Genomic DNA, 19239 nt, shown 5'->3' on the forward strand with positions numbered 1-19239 from the left:
AATACCAAGGTACGCGAGACAAGTGCAAGGGCCCTCACACTTGTCCCGAGCAATAGGGACCCCAAATTCGCAAAAAAGCACACACAAAGAAAAAAGCAACTTCTCGCACCTGTCCGACCCTGCGGAACCGACACACAGAAAATCATCGAGGTAATGAGCCACACCTGATTCCCCGGACCCTGCGCAGATGCACAAATGCAGGAAGCAGCTAAATGACTCAAAAAATGCGCACGAAACTGAGCAACCCATGGGAAGGCTCTTATCGATGTAAACACCATCATCCAATCTAAAACCCATGAATCAGAATGAGTCTGGATGCAAAGGCAGGAGGCGGAAAGCGGACTCCACATCCACTTTCTCTAGGAGAGACCCCGGACCTGCTGCCCGAAACAAGGCTCTGATTGAGAGCCGGACGCTCTGAAAGAGCAATTGCTCTGAATCAGGCCTTTTTTTTTTGGAGCGGCCTCCCGGCCGCTCACATAGCTGTGGGTTACCACCCATAGCTATTGCGGGTGGCCAAGATGATGGTCGCGATGGTCAAGACCATCGCGACCATCGGGCTTGCGACTAGACCCTTGTGGTAGGGTCTCATGGCCGCAAACCCCAGAGAGCTTCCAGCACTGGTGATGTCAGTGGGGCCGCCCACAAACGGCAGGCATTCGCTTGGGAACGCCTCGGTTTGTGAAGCCACCCCCCCGCCACGCCTACAAAACGGGGCGAGCTGTCGATCAACATCGACAGCTGCCTCTTTTGTAGTGCTTGTTGCGCTCGCTCTGGGGCTCGCGCATGTGCAGTGCGCACTGGGCCACCATCGACCCGCTTGCGAGCGCTATGCGCTTGCGAGCAGGTCTAAATTAGGCCCCAACTCCAAAGCGCCACATCAAACGATTGGTAACGTACCCTCAAAAGATGTTCCGGAATGGCATCGTTCACAGACATCCCCGGAGGGTGTGATAAGTGCTGAATCAATCGGTATTTACCCTGCACTTTTTTAGGTACCACCCCCACCGGCGACAAGACCAAACCTGGCAAAGGAGGAGCAGGGAAAGGGCCCACCATGCGCCCTAACTGAACCTCCTTGGCTACCTTCTCTTTCACAATATGTGGGAGGTCCCTGGCAGAACGCAAATTCCTGGGAACTCCTTGAGCATCAGAACCGGAAATGGGAAGCCAAAAACCCTTGCTGAAACCCTTTAACAAAAATTCTGCCTCAGATCGAAAAGGGTACCAACCTAACCACTTGCGCATGGCATTCACTCTAACTAGGGACGGAGCCTTACTTAGCCACCCCTGCTCCATTGGGACGGGGGCTGGAACGGAACCGGTGGGCTTAACACAGTCATTGGCCAGGTGTGAGGCACCACAGTGGAGGCACTGATGTCAGAAACGGCATTTAGCGCCGACACCGCAGCAACCATTGTTGTAGGCATAACAACGCCCCTTCCATCCATTTCCAAAAGAGGAATGAAAGGAACTGCACGCAGCCACCCCTCCACGCCCTGTCAGAGTCGACTCAGCGGCAGCAGAGGGTGGCTGAGTACCTCCCCGTCCTTAACCCCGAAAGCCATAGTCTTAACACTGTGCTGCTTGCAACGAAACTCTTTGTCATAGCGTCTCCAAACCGTACCCCTGGCAGAACAAGAGACCATGAACTAAGTGAAGATATCTCACAATGCTCATGGACTCCTCCGGACGGGACTCCAAATAGCAAGCTGAGAACATGTAAAAACAGCTTAACCAATTAACATAGGAGCGAAAAACTTCTTCTCCTACACCCTTTTCTTCGCAGCTGCTAAGGGCCTTCCGGTTCTTAGATGTCAACGCAAAGACATCTACATATTTGCATTATTTTATTCGCTCAAGCATGCGCGGCCTCAGACGCCTAAGAACTGCAGTGTTAGCACAGCGAACAACGGTGCTCGGGCTACCCTCCTCTGGACTGCTGCTGCTCTTTCTATGCCGACGCGAGCGCTTGCCCCTCTTATGCGATCTCCCATGCCTAGCCCGTTTTGCGTGCTTTCCAGCACTCTTTGACCTGCTGCTCGCTGAGCTTGATACGGAATCTGACTTCTCACGCAACCAACCCGAATCAGTCTCACCTGATGAAGTGGAAGCCGCTACATCACCAGAACTGACCGATGAAAACGCCATAACTTCACGGTCGCTCACCTCCTCAGACCCCGCAACGAAAGAGGATGACACGGGAGACAACAAATGCGAGTATCGGCGACCTCCAATCTGCCTACCTGCTGAATCACTCCCAGCAGCAGGTGGAGGAACTGCAGACGCCGCACACAAAGCTGTCACCAGCAATAGGAGCGGAGCTAGTGCCGCTCTCACATCTAATCCAGGACCCGCTGCAGTCCTCCCAGCCGCCTGAGCAGCCAGCAATGGCGTCAAGGCTCCCATTATGGACACCAGAAGGCTAGTTACCGCGCCTAAATCATTACCCCTAGCAACACCACTTGCAGCCCCAATGTCAGCGGTAGCCACAGGGGCAGAGTGTCCCAAAGACTCACTAGTCGCAGCACTAGATTGAACAAAAGGCGCAGCTGCAGGGCCCCCGGTTTCCAGAGCCCGGAGAGAAGACCCCCAACCGGATTCCCCCTGTCGCCCTCCCGCATCCCGCTCAGCCAGACCCCCGCGGAGCTAACCGGTGCCATGTTTGATTGGCTCCGCCCCCCTCACGGCACTGCTCGCCTTGTTCGGCAGCTGCCGCTACCATCCATGGCAGTCTCAGACCCGGAGGAAGCACATAGGTCAGAGGATGACCCGTGCCTCCTCCGCCGTCCCACGCGTCTCCTCCTGTGCATGTTCCTAGCCGCGCCAACTGTAAGTGTAGCCGGAGCGTGTGACGCAGCCGGGAGCGGGCCATCAGCCCTAGCAGCCGCATCATGCTGCTCAGCCATCGGGAAGGAGACCCTTCCATTGCTGGCCGGACAGGAGGCAGCCCGCTGCACGCCATCGCTGTACCGCCTGCCGACAAGGGCGAGCAGACCTCTTCACAAGAAATAAGGGGCCCCATTTACAAACGAAATATAAGCAGATGGACCGTCGCGCATGCGCATGACACTGGAGCCCCGTCGCTGGCAGCGTTTTGCCACCAGTCCAGTAGAGGACCTCGTTGAGGACGAGGATTCCACTGGACTTCGCGGGACCTCGCCGGAGGGGTAAGTATTACTAAATACCAGTGGAATTTTCGTTTGTAAATGGGGCCCAAGGTGAGGATAAAGAGAGGGACAAGAGGACAGGACAAGGGAAAAAGTGATAGAGAGAGATAGAAGGGGAGTAGAAGTAGCAAGAATAATGGTGCGTACACACTAGATGATATGCTCCCTGAGCGATATCGTCTAGTGTGTCCCCGGCAGGGTGTGGTCAATGTCGTTCATGACATTGAGTACACCCGCTGAACGATATCATTAACGATATCGTTCAGCGCCGGGCTCTCTCCCCCATTCCCCAACATGCAGCAACCTGACGACATCGTCAGGTTGGCCTGCATGTTATCCCGATGAACGATGATGAGGAACGACCCGCGGGAACGCGCGTCGTCGTTATCGTTCATCGTTTTTGTGTAAAAAATGGACGATAAAGTGGACGACTGAACGATAACGATATCGTTATCTTTCAGTCGTCCACTTTAATCGCCCAGTGTGTACACACCATAAGGATATGAAAGAGATGAGGTAAAAGAAAATAAATGTGAAAATAGGGACAGAGAATTAAGTGCGCACTGGGAAAAAGAGGCTGATCCATTTAGTCTAAGCCACAAAATGTCTGCCACCCCACCCTAAACCCGCCCCTAAATAATCCTATAAACTATTACCTAAAATAACTTAGCCCTATATTCTCCTGTGTGATTGTATGCAACCCCACCCTCCCTAGGGGTTTAAGCTTGCTTGCGCTTATTCAAGCACTCGCTCATCATTTTAATTAGAATTTGCATGGTTTCTGTAGTTGCCAATGTATTTTTTTTATTACACATATATAAACCAGTTAATTAATTATATTTATTACCATGGTTAAAAATGCATATTTTTTTCTTTGGAAGCAGATGATGGGATGGGTAATTCATAAATGGATGGGATTAGTATGAGGGTTTCTTGTATATAAAGTGCAAACCTTTATGACTAAAAGTGTAGTCTCTAGATCAGTGGTGGGGAACCTATTTTCTGCCGAGGGCCATTTTGATATATATAACATTATTTGCGGGCCTGGTACAGGTCACGCCCCCCCGTTTGATGTCACATAGGGGCGGGGCCACAATTGCCTGTGGTTACAGCAATGCCCGAAGCATCCCGAGGATGCTCCAGGAGCTGTAAGGGCAGCGTCTGACACCATCTGAAGTGTCCTAAGGATGCCCCTGGCGGCACTGCTGCATAGAGTTTGGCTGCAGGGTGCTATTCTAGGCACCCTGCTAGTCAAATGAGACTAGCAGAAACAAGCTCCGAGGGCCAGACAAAATGAAACCGGGGGCCTTATACGGCCCCCGGGCCTGAGGTTCCCCATCCCTGCTCTAGATAGTGGACTGAGCCGCGAGTGTGAAGCTGCAGGTCCTGTCAGGCCACTGTCCTCCTGTTAAGGCTGAAACCAGCATAAAATGGCCAGTCTAGCACCATCACGTAGCTCCATCCCCAGGAGGGAGGATGAAGACAGGAGGAGTTTTCAGTGAGAGTGTACACCAGGGGAATGGCTTTTACTAGCATTAGCATATAGGGGTCTATTTACTAAGCAGTGTTATGAGACAGAGTGAAAAGTGATAAGAAAGTGATATGGTGCCAGCCAATCAGCTCCCAACTGTCATTTCACAGGCTGTGTTTGAAAAATGACAATTGGGAGCTGATTGGCTGGCACCTTATCACAGACTTATCACAGACTTTTCACTCTGTCTCCTGACACTGCTTAGTAACTAGACCCCATAGTCACAGTTGGGACTATGGTATGAGAAGCTAAAGCGTCCGCAGCAGCGTGCGAATCAGCCCCAGTGTATATTTTGGTGAAAGTGGGTTTTGTTTATAAATAAACAAAAAAAAAAAAAAGCTGGTTGCCATCAAATATTACATAATCGAATTGCGTCCTTGGTAGAAATATTTCATTGTTGTGTACTATTTATTGGTTACATTGAATACAATATATATTTTGCATAAAACTAAGGGCCTGATTCAGAGCCGGTCGCTATTTGCGGTCGTTCGTTCAAAAAAAAGGGTTGGTTATTCAAATGAACCGTTCGCTCTTTGCGGTCTGTTCACGCCTCTAGGTCTGAACGAGCGAACAAAACTTGCGGTCGTTTTTAGGGAAACTATGCCCCCTGGCCGCTCGCATCCTACGTCATGTCCGCTATTTATTAGATTAATCGAGTACATCGACCAGGGTATGAGCTGCTCGCTATTCTTGTGGTTGGTTTTTGATACCACAATTTTGCGAGCAGTTTTGGCTATAAAATAACCCAGTGAAATGACGCTGCTGTTTTAATTATGCACACCCATAAAACGCCCGTTTTGACCTTTAAGCACGCCTGCGATCGGATCTCCACTCCCCGTTTTCAAGCACCTTCCCCTGTTACCACCCACATACGCCTCTTTCTGTCACTCAAATTATCAGGCATTCGCTATTTTGCGAGCACATGAATTTCGGCCGCACTGACTGGTTCGCGCATGCGTATAACGATCCGTATGCATGCGCAGTTGGGCAAACATCGCTCGGAGCGAACGAGCGGCCGCTTACGAGCGGCTCTGAATCAGGCCCTAAGTGTATATTATTATTAAAGCTCAGACTGCATGGAGAAAGAAGGCCTGCCGCTTCCTACACCCTCCACTGCGCTGGAGGCCGGACTGCGTGCACAAGCCTTATTAAGTGCTTAGCTGGAGACTGGAGATACAAGCATGGGAGGAAAATAGGAGAAAAGACCTATAATTATATTGGGCTCAACAGCGGGAAAAAAAAGAAAAGCTTTCTGCTCTCTGCAATCGTGGTCCCAGCTATGGTTTTGTTTTCCGTCTTTTTTTAATCAATGAATTATAACCCAGCGCAAAGCTCAAAAACTAAGCATGGCAATTATAAAGAAAAGGTTATTTAAAGTGATAGCAGGGTCTATAGCAAAAAGCTCTAAGGAAAATGTATATTTTCTAATACCCTTAAAGCAGCAATCCCGCACGTTAAATTATTATTGTTATTGTTAATAATAATAATTATCCTTACTCAGCTTCCTGCAATCTCCATCTTTTCCACTGCAGTTATTCACTCAGGATTAGCTTATTTGTTAATGTTCTCCTTCAATATTATTTTCCTTACTATTGTCAAGCCAGTGTATTACACTCCAACTTCTGGCTTTTGGAACACAATGGCTGAACTACAGGTAACTGCTCACAGCTTCCATGTCACCACCTTCTCTCCCCTGTGTCACCACATAGCATGCTGAGAATCTGAGCCATACCGCACACACTTTACTATACAACACACAATTTACCATACCGCACACTGGACAACACACACTGTATCATACCGCACACATACCACCATACAACACACACTTTACCATACCGCACACATACCACTGGACAACACACACTGTATCATACCGCACACACTTTACCATACAACACACACTGTATCATACCGCACACACTTTACCATACAACACACACTTTATCATACCGCACACATACCACTGGACAACACACACTGTATCATACCGCACACATACCACTGGACAACACACACTGTATCATACCGCACACATACCACCATACAACACACACTTTACCATACCGCACACATACCACTGGACAACACACACTGTATCATACCGCACACACTTTACCATACAACACACACTTTATCATACCGCACACATACCACTGGACAATACACACTGTATCATACCGCACACACTTTACCATACAACACACACTTTATCATGCCGCACACATACCACCATACCGCACACACTTTACCATACCGCACACACTTTACCATACAACACACACTTTACATACCGCACACATACCACCGGACAACACACACTTTACCATACCACACACACTTTACCATACCGCACACTTTACCATACCACCATACTGCACACACGCGTCACAATACAACACACACTTTACCATACAACGTAAACTTTACCATACTGCACACATACCACCATACAACACACACTGTACCATAATGCATACATACCACCATACAACAAACACTGTACCATAATGCATACATACCACCATACAACACACACTGTACCGTAATGCATATATACCACCATACAAAACACACTGTACCGTAATGCATACAACACAAACTTTACCATACCGTACACATACCACCATACAACACAAACTTTACCATACCGTACACATACCACCATACAACACAAACTTTACCATACCGTACACATACCACCATAGAACACACACGCACGTCACCATACAACACACACTTTACCATACAGCACATATACATTCAAAGTGTCGATAGTGCCGCCGACACCTTCAACCAAGTGCGGATTAGGTTTTTCTTGCATCTACTCCACCCAATCGAATCACTTCACTGTCTCGCAGGTCCACCACTGGTACCACGGGCATGTCGATGTTCTTTGCCCGCTTTTCTGCTTGCAATCCCAGTATCTCTTCTTGCAAGCTTCCCCAAATCTTGGTGCATGACCTACAGCGCTGACTTTGTTGGCAATCCTAAGCCAGATTGCTGACTTCTCTTTGGGAGCTGTGGTCTGGGCATTGCTGCCTATGATCTTGTCATAGTACCGATGTACTTCCTCGTCAAGACATAGGTTTTCCGGGTTGGACTCCCAGCAGCTGCAGAACTTGGCTCGTCAGAAGCATCATCTTCATCCTCCTCCTCACGTTGCTGAGTCCTTGCTTGGACAGTTGTTTGCCGCAATTTCTTCCAAGCTTCTTTCTTCTTTAGTTGTCTTTGCTCCTCAAGTTCTTCACTGGAGCTGTAGTCATCTTTCCATTCTTCAGATGAAGATACTTGTTTCGGAGGCTGCTGTCTTGCCATTTCTGTAAAGATAAAGGGGAAAAAAAAACACACACACACAAAACACAGAGGAAAAGGAAAAACCAACAACAGAACAACAGTATATACTATTAACAAAATAAAATAATAATAACTAACCAACAAAATCAAAATAAAGATTTGTTGAAAAAAAAAAATAGTTTGAAAGGGTGAGCTATACTGGGAGTGGGTTTTGTGTAGTGGGGGTGGGTACATTTAATGTGATGAAGGTGGGATGGTGTTTGTGAGGTGTGTTTGGGAAGGCTAGTGAGTGTGGGTGAAAAGGGGGTTGTGGGGTAGAAGGGGTTGCGTTTGTGATGTGTTTTGGGAGGGGTGGTGAGGATGAGGATTGTTTGATGTGTGTGATGGATGAAGATGCTGAGAATAAAATACAGAAAAAAAAAAATGAATACAGGTGAATTTAGAAAAAAAGTGTAGATCTGTGGTGTGTGAGTGAAACGAATTGGGGGTAATGCGATTGGGGGGATTGTGTTTGTGATGTGTGGTTGTGAAGGTGTAAAAAAGAAAGTTGATATGAATGGGCTAGGTGGGTTAGGAAATATGTAAGGAGGGTGTGGTGTTTGTGTGACTTAAAAGGTTGGTGGTATATTGTATGAAGATGATGTGCAGAGATGTGGAAGGGGGTGTCAAGGGGGTGCAAAGGTAGCATAGCAACTATCCCCAAAGTGATGGGGAGTATCCAACAGAACTCTGCGCATCCCTCTCCCTCGCATCTTCCAAAATGGATGCCAAAAACATGCGAGGCAAGGTTTTTATATGCCTTGCGCAAACTGTGGATCCAGCCCCTCGCGCGAGGTTAGTTTTTAGCTAGATAGCGCTCAAATCGAGAGTGCACATTGCAAATACCTGGCGCTAGTGATGCAGGAATTTTAAACGGAGGAGTTTTTTTAAATTCCTGCGTCCAATTGAATATGCAACTTTGTCTGTGTAGCAGGCTGATTGTTTCTGGCAGCCATACTTGTTTTCCTTCAGAGAGATATTGAAAAGGAGATAATGAATAGTAGCAGAAAAGGTAAGAAAACTGACTATAAGATGCATGCTTAAAAGATACTTAACTTGCAATTTAAAGAAAAAAAAATATTTGTGTGATTGCTGCTTTATGCATCTACTGTATCACGATAATAACTGTAACTCGCTAGCAACATTTCTACAGTTCTTTTGATCAATTGCATTCATTGGACAAACCATTAAGTTATACTTGCCAACTTTAGTTAACTAACTAAGATGATACTGATTGCTTCTAGGGGTGGGGGCAGTCTCTAGGCGTCATTAGGCCCCGCCACAATATAAATTATGCAAATTACATCATTTTAGCCCCGCCTCTCCATGCAGATCCGCAAATTTTTGGTATAATCTCCCCACCCTGCCTGCTTCACTAGGAAGTGGGTGGGATGCGGGATATCCACTCGCTCTTCCGCGGGTGCAGGGGACTACCCGAAATATCGGGAGCCTCCCGCAAGTTCCAGGAGAGCAGGCAAGTATTAACTAATAACATGTTAAACAATGGTAACATTCTAATTCTAACCTATATGTGGCAACTAAAGTAAGAATCCTGGTTAACTATATAATATCTATGGGAGCTGGGACGCCTGATGACATTGTTGCTAGGGAAACAAGACAGAACTAGCCGAAGAGAAGGGGAACCCGCCAGGCCTCTGGGAACATGGTAAGTATGGGGGCGGGATGTACGGAGGAGGCGGGGTGAGGCGGAGGACAGGACGGATCAGCAGTGAGAGTGGAGGGATAGAGGGGGGAAGCAGGACAGATAGGAGGGCAGACAGAGGTGGCTCGGCATATGCCGAGTCCCTCTACTAGTCCAAAATCCCAATATTGTAATGTTTAGAAAAGATGTGGGCATTGGCCCAGCTGGCTGTCCTGCAGATCTGTTCAGAGGCTGCCATGCAGGAATAGGAGTTGATCAGGTGGAGTGGTTGATGGATTTGCTACTTTCTCAGATAGCAGGCTTCATCCATCTTGTATCTCTGGCTTTTGGTGCTTTAAGATGTTGGCTTTTCCCTTGGAATGAAATAGAGGCTATTTCCTGAGGTGGGGTCTCTACAATACGGAAACCCCATTTTTTTTATGAATTTGCAAAGCTCCCTTTTGCTTCTGCAGGCAATCACAGGTCAGTGTGACAGTTCCCAGTGCATGTCACCTATATACAGTGCAACATGTCAACTGAATATTAAATACATAATATTTATATGACTTTTACATGTTATTTGCAATTGTGTCCTGGTTACAACTCAATGCCCGTAGGTAACCGTCCTTAACAGTCTCTTCTGCAGGTTCTTCCATTCATTCTTCGGGTCATATTTATCAAAAAATATTTATGGAATATTCCCTAAAAACACACGTTTTCGGAGGTACTTGCAAACACCCAGATATATGTATGGGAGACCGCACAGATATCAGCCTATTGCGACCGCAAAAGCAGCCCCCATAGGTTTCCATGGGGCTGCTAAAATGGCCATTAGCCATTGTAGCCTGTGGCGACATTACGGAAAAATTACCGGGAGTCGGATACGTGAGGATGGTTGCAGTAGCGCAGCCTCAGTGGCAAACGCAGGAATTTGAAAGGGGGGTTTCCAAATAATTGGTTACAGACCCAATGACAAAAACGTCTAACCAGAATAAGCCTGCAACATAATATTTATTAGATTATGCCAGCTGTATGTTATTCTCGGGGGGGGGGGGGGGGGGGGGTGAGGATTCCTCCCATTCCCCCACCCCCCGGGAATAACATACAGCAGACAGCTGGCATAATCTAATAAATATTATCCTCCCCCCTCCATCCCCCCACCGCAAATACATGGAGCAGTCAAAATTTAATAGTAATACACACTATCCCCTCCTGGCTGCCCCGCCGCCCGCACCTCCCCCCCCCCCCCTATACATACAGCAGTCAAAAATGGCATCTTTCTAAAAATATTACTCCCAGCCCTTGAAGGCCGCCAACCCCCCGCCTGCAAGACCCCCGGCGCTCCGCTGACATACAGCAGTACTATATGACTCATCAGGCTTAAACAATAAATATCATCCTCCCGGCGGCCGGGGCGGCACCCGGCCACTTACTTCTTGCAGCTGACAGTGGATTGCACAGCGCGCCGCTGGCACTTGTGACACAGTGTCCAGGGTGGGCGGCATCAGAGGCGCTGAGTCATGCGACATCACTGCCTGGGAACTGACTGGGAGGGGCTTGCGCGCTGCAGCTCCCCCTACAGCCAGCCCAGGCAGTGTCAGTCTGAGTTTCAAAAAAAAAAAAATAGAGATTTTGTTCAGCGCTGCTCACCGGCTCGGGCAGGGGGGGTTTCTAGGTACTCGGAAACCCCCCCTGCGTGCGCGGGTGAGCCTGGTCTCGAAGCTGGAAGTAAGCTTTAATGATCACTTTAATTTTACATATTGCAGGAGCCCCTGTCCTTGCATGTGTTTGATAGTACATTGGGGAGACACTTCATTTTTTCTTGCCACCATAAGTGGCGATAAGAAATTAAGAGAGATTAAAATTATCCAGCCCAAAACCTGATAATTAATAAATATAGGACCTCATTCAGAGTCGGTAGTAAGCGGCCGCTCGGTCAAACGCATCCGATGTTTCCCAACCACGCATGCGTACGGTTAGTTGTGCGCATGTGCGTACGAGACCTTGCGATCCAAAATGCTGTAGATCGTTCGGCTTACGAGCAGGAAGTGGCTTCTGGGAGTTGATTGACATGAAAGGCCATTTGTGGGTGTTGACGGGGGTGGTGGTCTAAAAACGCAGGTGTGCCTCACCGTTTTCAGGGCATTTTAGGGGCGCATATAAATTACCTGCTACGACCGACATAGAAGGCCGGAAGTAGTAAAACGTCACTCTGCGAGCAGGTTAGAGGCCTGGCTGATCGTACAGCTTGAGGTTGGGAAGGAGCTCCCGCAAGCCACACAGTACAATCGATAGTATCAAATGTTAGTGATGTTAGGATTGATGTTTCTATTTTGAGTCACACAATGCAAGCAGCTAATAATCGATTGTTGAAGCTAATAACACTGCTAATTGGCATATAATTGATTCCGCTGCGTTTGCATTAGCGAATAATAAGAATAAATAAATTTGATGGGGATGGCTTATCCTATGCGTTTTTTTTATTTTTGTGGGCATCAACACAACACAACACAAGCGGCCGCAACCATCAGAAGAAAATTAACATACAGCGACTGACAACAATTGACTCGATTGCTAGCTGCTATCACTCGTTAGCTAGAGGAGGTGCATTGCTCACGTATTGGCGTCACTTTGGTTGCGACCGACCGGCCGTGCGATTGCTTCCTATTTCAGTTTCTCGGTCGTTAGGCGTACGACCGAGCGGCCGCTTACGACCGACTCTGAATGAGGTCCATAGTCCTTAATATTGCTATTAAGTAATCTTTAGGCTGTAGAACCAGGGATTAAAGTGTGCCGGAATGAGGTGGAACTGTGCCCCATCACTTCTATTTGGAGATGGAACCAGTTCCGCCTCCTTCGGCCCACCTCAGACCAGTGCCACAGGGAGGTTCCATTTGGTTCCATTTGCGGGATGCTGCTGAGATTTTGTTACCAGCGGGCGCCCGGCTCCTTCCCCACAGCGCCAGCAGCAGGCAGAGGCTGGAGTTCACTCCTGAGCTCCTGCTTTCGGCTCCCCCATGGGCACTATGGGAGAGACGTCTATTACAGAGGGCAATACTATTGAGGGCTTTACTATTGTGTGCACTATTACAGGGGGCATAACGATTGGGGGTACTATTAGAGGGGGCATTACTATTGGGGGCACAATTAAAGGGGGCACTATTACAAGGGGCATTCATTTTGGGGACACTATTACAGGGGGCATTACTTCTAAAGGGGGCATTGCTGCAGGGGGCATTAACACTGGGGGCACCACTACAGGGGCATTTCTATTTGGGGCATTACTACTGGGGGCATTACCACTGAGGGCATGACTAGAGGGAGCATTACTATCAGGGCACTACTACTGGGAGCATTACTACAGAGGCATTACCACTCTTCTTATATTACTCATCTCTTAGTGGGAAGGTGGGCAGGTTCCAGGAAACTTGGTTACTCTCCTGGGAATCCAGGGAACTCACCCATAGTCGTAAGTCTCCCAGACATTCAGTCAGAGTAGGCAAGTAGTCAGATACTGTTGGGAGGTGTAGTGTCCTGTGTAATAATAGGGCGTAATAGAATTGTATTATAAGCATGTCCAGTATTACAGGTCATGTTGGTAGTACCTGTTTTGTAGATCTTGCTGCCGAATAGCAAATCTTTCCTAGGTATTGCTTCCAAAAGTTGGTGTAGAACTGTTGCTCTAATGGTGCCTACACACGACCATATCGATCATCCAGCACACCACCAACCCACCAAAGACCGTCCAGGTTGGCCTGCATGCACAGGTGATGGATGATATCGGTATCGTCCATACGTGACCGCGCATCGCAAGTCGTTGGTGGGTTGGAAGGGACTAAAAAATGCACGACATGAACGATAACGATATGATTGATATCGTTATCGTTCATATCGAGCATTTTAATTGTCCCGTGCATAAAGCTCCCTGTGAATAAAAAGATGTAAACCGAGTGATAGGTACAGTATTTAGAAAACTAAATACAGTGTATTTATCTGTTTGTTACACATAATATTCTTTGGCAAGAAGCCTATTTCCCTCAAATATGGAAAATTTACCAGTTGTGTCTGATGGACTTTTATTATTAGTTTTTTTCTGCACAACTTTAGATTATTCTAGGGCATTGCTTATGGTACATGGGCCTCATTCAGAGCCGTTCGCTATTTGCGGTCGTTCGTTTAAAAACAAGGGGTGGCTATTCAAATGATCCGTACGCACATTGCGGTCTGTTCACACCTCTAAGTCTGAACGAACGAGTAAAACATACGCTCGTTTATTTGTTAAAAACGCCCCCCTGGCCGCTCGCACCATACGTCATGTCCGCTATTTATTAGATTAATCGAGTACATCGACCAGCGTATGAACTGCTCGCTATTCTTGTGGTTGGTTTTTGCTACCACAAATTTGCGAGCAGTTCTGGCTCTAAAATAACCCAGTGACGTGGTCAATGACGCTGCTGTTTTAATTATACACACCCATAAAACGCCCGTTTTGACCTTTAAGCACGCCTGCGTTCGGTTCTCCACTCCCCATTTTCAAGCACCTTCCCCCGTTACCACCCACATACGCCTCATTCTGTCACTCAAAATAGCAGGCACTCGCTATATAGCGTACAAACGATTTTCGGCCGCACTGACTGGTTCGCGCATGCGTACTAAAAACCGTACGCATGCGCAGATGTGCAAACATCGCTCGGAACGAGCGTACTGCCGCTAACGAGCGGCTCTGAATGAGGGCCATGGTCTGTTATTATCGCTTTCATAGCACAGTTTACAACCTGTTTTCTATTGAATTATCCAGTAATATGTTCCATTAGTGTTATGTTATTGGTCTAATGTCTGCTTTGATTCATGTGGCAGCTTCCATTACACACATCATTTTCTGTATATACAGCGAATAAAACCATCATAAACCTCACCCTATAGGTTAGTTAGCAGCTCTGCAATTTGTAATATAGAAAGAAAATGATTTGCGTTCGCTAACAGCTGTACAATGATGTGATAGCATAATCACTATTATCGCCATCACTACAGTATAACGTATAAGCTATCAGACAGTGGCAGTAGCTTTGCAGGCTCCAATGCTGTTTGCTCTAACTGCACATTATGCATCTGTGTAACAATTCTTACATTTTGGTTTATTTATCTAAATGACGAGGGTTACAGCTGTTACACTAGTCATGAGGAACACATCTCCCTATGGGGCGTATTTATCAATTACTGGGTCTTATTAGCGGCAATAAGAAATTAAGATTTGCCCAAATGTATCAATATGCTCCAGAGGAACCCTCTCCCAGTAATTTGTGTGGAGAGTAACCCATAAGATAAATAAGGCTTTAGCTGCTGGGGCCAAGCTCCAGGATGCTTCTCATTGCGGAGCTTGGTAAATCTGACAGCATGGCATCCCCCATACAAACGAATGGGGGCTTCTTCTGTTGTCGGAAATGGAGAGTTTGTGCTGCTGTCTGCTGCCCATGATACATCCAGGGGATGCTTCATATTTGTGGGTAACCCCAAAAAACATCTCCGCAAATATTGTTCACTAAACAGCTCCCTTTGTATTTAAGATGACATCTCCAGATCCAACATATCTCCAATATTCTATATATGTTAATTATATATAAACCTGCTGATAAGTTCCAGACTGGAATATAAATATCCCATTGAAAGAAGCAGGCGGCATTCTGTGGACTTTTCATTCCAAAGTCAAATCTATTGTACATACTGTATAACCGATGTTACAAGAACTTTTCTCCAGGGTGCAGTATTGCATACTGTATATGCTGACCCCCGTGTTTTGGTTTTGAGTATTCATCATTGTTTTGGTTTTGGTTTGCAAATCCACCCTCAACTGTTTTGGATCTGGGTTAAAAAAAAAAAAAAATAGATAAAAACTTTTTTAAAACAGCTAAAATCATGTAATTTTTGCAATCAAAAAGCTAAAATTTGGATTTAAAATCCGAATTCCGAACCGCAGGGAGAACAGAACCGTCACTTGGACCTGTCCAGATTCAGGAAATTTGGATGGATTTGGATTTCTGGAGAACCGATCCATACACCTATCTATCTATCTATCTATCTATCTATCTATCTATCTATCTATCTATCTATCTATCTATCTATCTATCTATCTATGCTTTTATTTAATTTTTTTTAAATTCTTTATTTAGAAGGCTCACAAAAACAAATATGGAAGACATAAACAGAATAAGCCTTACAAGTGAGCTATTTTTTAAATAAAGTTATTGGCAATAAACCAAAACATATAAGGGGATTGGTAGAAGGGGAGGGGGAAGGCATAGGGGGGGGGAGAGGTGGGAGACAGGACTACCAAGAGAAATAAGGTATCGTAAAGAATACCAGATATTGGACAGAAAGCATTAGAAGAAGAAAGTGCTGCTCAAAGAACAAGTAAAGTATTCAGCTGGTTAGAGAAGTTTGCCACTTAGAGGTCAGAGCAGAGGGAGCAGAGCCATCCAATGCCCATGAGTCATATATGGGTAGCAAGTGTGGAGATCAAAGGTGGAGCGGTGCCATCATATAAGAGCCATGGAGCCCACACTTGAGAGAACATATGACCTCTATCATGAAGATAGAAGGTGATATTTTTCATCTCCGCTATATGTCTGATTTGCAACTTTAGTTCAGAGAGGGATGGTGGAAGAGGGTTCTTCCAGTTGCAAGCAATCAAACTCCTGGCAGCAACTAAAATATGGGATAACAATTTAACAGAGTGCTTATTAAAATCAGGAGGGGGGGAACTTAAAAGGAAGGTCCATGGGTCCTTCATAGTTGGGTCCTCAAATATATTATTCAGAAGAGTATGGACTAAGGGCCTGATTCAGAGCCGTTCGCTATTTGCGGTTGTTCGTTCAAAAACAAGGGGTGGCTATTCAAATGATCCCTTTGCAAATTGCAGTCTGTTCACACCTCTAAGTCTGAACGAGCGAGCAAAACATACGCTCGTTTATTTGTTAAAAACGCCCCCCTGGCCGCTCGCACCATACGTCATGTCCGCTATTTATTAGATTAATCGAGTACATCGACCAGCGTATGAACTGCTCGCTATTCTTGTGGTTGGTTTTTGCTACCACAAATTTGCGAGCAGTTCTGGCTCTAAAATAACCCAGTGACGTGGTCAATGACGCTGCTGTTTTTATTATGCACACCCATAAAACACCCGTTTTGACCTTTAAGCACGCCTGCGTTCTGATCTCCACTCCCCATTTTCAAGCACCTTCCCCTGTTACCACCCACATACGCCTCATTCTGTCACTCAAAATAGCAGGCACTCGCTATATAGCGTACAAACGATTTTCGGCCGCACTGACTGGTTCGCGCATGCGTACTAAAAACCGTACGCATGCGCAGATGTGCAAACATCGCTCGGAACGAGCGTACTGCCGCTAACGAGCGGCTCTGAATGAGGGCCATGGTCTGTTATTATCGCTTTCATAGCACAGTTTACAACCTGTTTTCTATTGAATTATCCAGTAATATGTTCCATTAGTGTTATGTTATTGGTCTAATGTCTGCTTTGATTCATGTGGCAGCTTCCATTACACACATCATTTTCTGTATATACAGCGAATAAAACCATCATAAACCTCACCCTATAGGTCAGTTAGCAGCTCTGCAATTTGTAATATAGAAAGAAAATGATTTGCGTTCGCTAACAGCTGTACAATGATGTGATAGCATAATCACTATTATCGCCATCACTACAGTATAACGTATAAGCTATCAGACAGTGGCAGTAGCTTTGCAGGCTCCAATGCTGTTTGCTCTAACTGCACATTATGCATCTGTGTAACAATTCTTACATTTTGGTTTATTTATCTAAATGACGAGGGTTACAGCTGTTACACTAGTCATGAGGAACACATCTCCCTATGGGGCGTATTTATCAATTACTGGGTCTTATTAGCGGCAATAAGAAATTAAGATTTGCCCAAATGTATCAATATGCTCCAGAGGAACCCTCTCCCAGTAATTTGTGTGGAGAGTAACCCATAAGATAAATAAGGCTTTAGCTGCTGGGGCCAAGCTCCAGGATGCTTCTCATTGCGGAGCTTGGTAAATCTGACAGCATGGCATCCCCCATACAAACGAATGGGGGCTTCTTCTGTTGTCGGAAATGGAGAGTTTGTGCTGCTGTCTGCTGCCCATGATACATCCAGGGGATGCTTCATATTTGTGGGTAACCCCAAAAAACATCTCCGCAAATATTGTTCACTAAACAGCTCCCTTTGTATTTAAGATGACATCTCCAGATCCAACATATCTCCAATATTCTATATATGTTAATTATATATAAACCTGCTGATAAGTTCCAGACTGGAATATAAATATCCCATTGAAAGAAGCAGGCGGCATTCTGTGGACTTTTCATTCCAAAGTCAAATCTATTGTACATACTGTATAACCGATGTTACAAGAACTTTTCTCCAGGGTGCAGTATTGCATACTGTATATGCTGACCCCCGTGTTTTGGTTTTGAGTATTCATCATTGTTTTGGTTTTGGTTTGCAAATCCACCCTCAACTGTTTTGGATCTGGGTTAAAAAAAAAAAAAAATAGATAAAAACTTTTTTAAAACAGCTAAAATCATGTAATTTTTGCAATCAAAAAGCTAAAATTTGGATTTAAAATCCGAATTCCGAACCGCAGGGAGAACAGAACCGTCACTTGGACCTGTCCAGATTCAGGAAATTTGGATGGATTTGGATTTCTGGAGAACCGATCCATACACCTATCTATCTATCTATCTATCTATCTATCTATCTATCTATCTATCTATCTATCTATCTATCTATCTATCTATCTATCTATGCTTTTATTTAATTTTTTTTAAATTCTTTATTTAGAAGGCTCACAAAAACAAATATGGAAGACATAAACAGAATAAGCCTTACAAGTGAGCTATTTTTTAAATAAAGTTATTGGCAATAAACCAAAACATATAAGGGGATTGGTAGAAGGGGAGGGGGAAGGCATAGGGGGGGGGAGAGGTGGGAGACAGGACTACCAAGAGAAATAAGGTATCGTAAAGAATACCAGATATTGGACAGAAAGCATTAGAAGAAGAAAGTGCTGCTCAAAGAACAAGTAAAGTATTCAGCTGGTTAGAGAAGTTTGCCACTTAGAGGTCAGAGCAGAGGGAGCAGAGCCATCCAATGCCCATGAGTCATATATGGGTAGCAAGTGTGGAGATCAAAGGTGGAGCGGTGCCATCATATAAGAGCCATGGAGCCCACACTTGAGAGAACATATGACCTCTATCATGAAGATAGAAGGTGATATTTTTCATCTCCGCTATATGTCTGATTTGCAACTTTAGTTCAGAGAGGGATGGTGGAAGAGGGTTCTTCCAGTTGCAAGCAATCAAACTCCTGGCAGCAACTAAAATATGGGATAACAATTTAACAGAGTGCTTATTAAAATCAGGAGGGGGGGAACTTAAAAGGAAGGTCCATGGGTCCTTCATAGTTGGGTCCTCAAATATATTATTCAGAAGAGTATGGACTAAGGGCCTGATTCAGAGCCGTTCGCTATTTGCGGTT

Source organism: Taudactylus pleione, unplaced genomic scaffold, assembly GCF_031769625.1.
Source record: "Taudactylus pleione unplaced genomic scaffold, aTauple2 ptg000611l, whole genome shotgun sequence".
Lineage (NCBI taxonomy): Eukaryota > Metazoa > Chordata > Amphibia > Anura > Myobatrachidae > Taudactylus > Taudactylus pleione.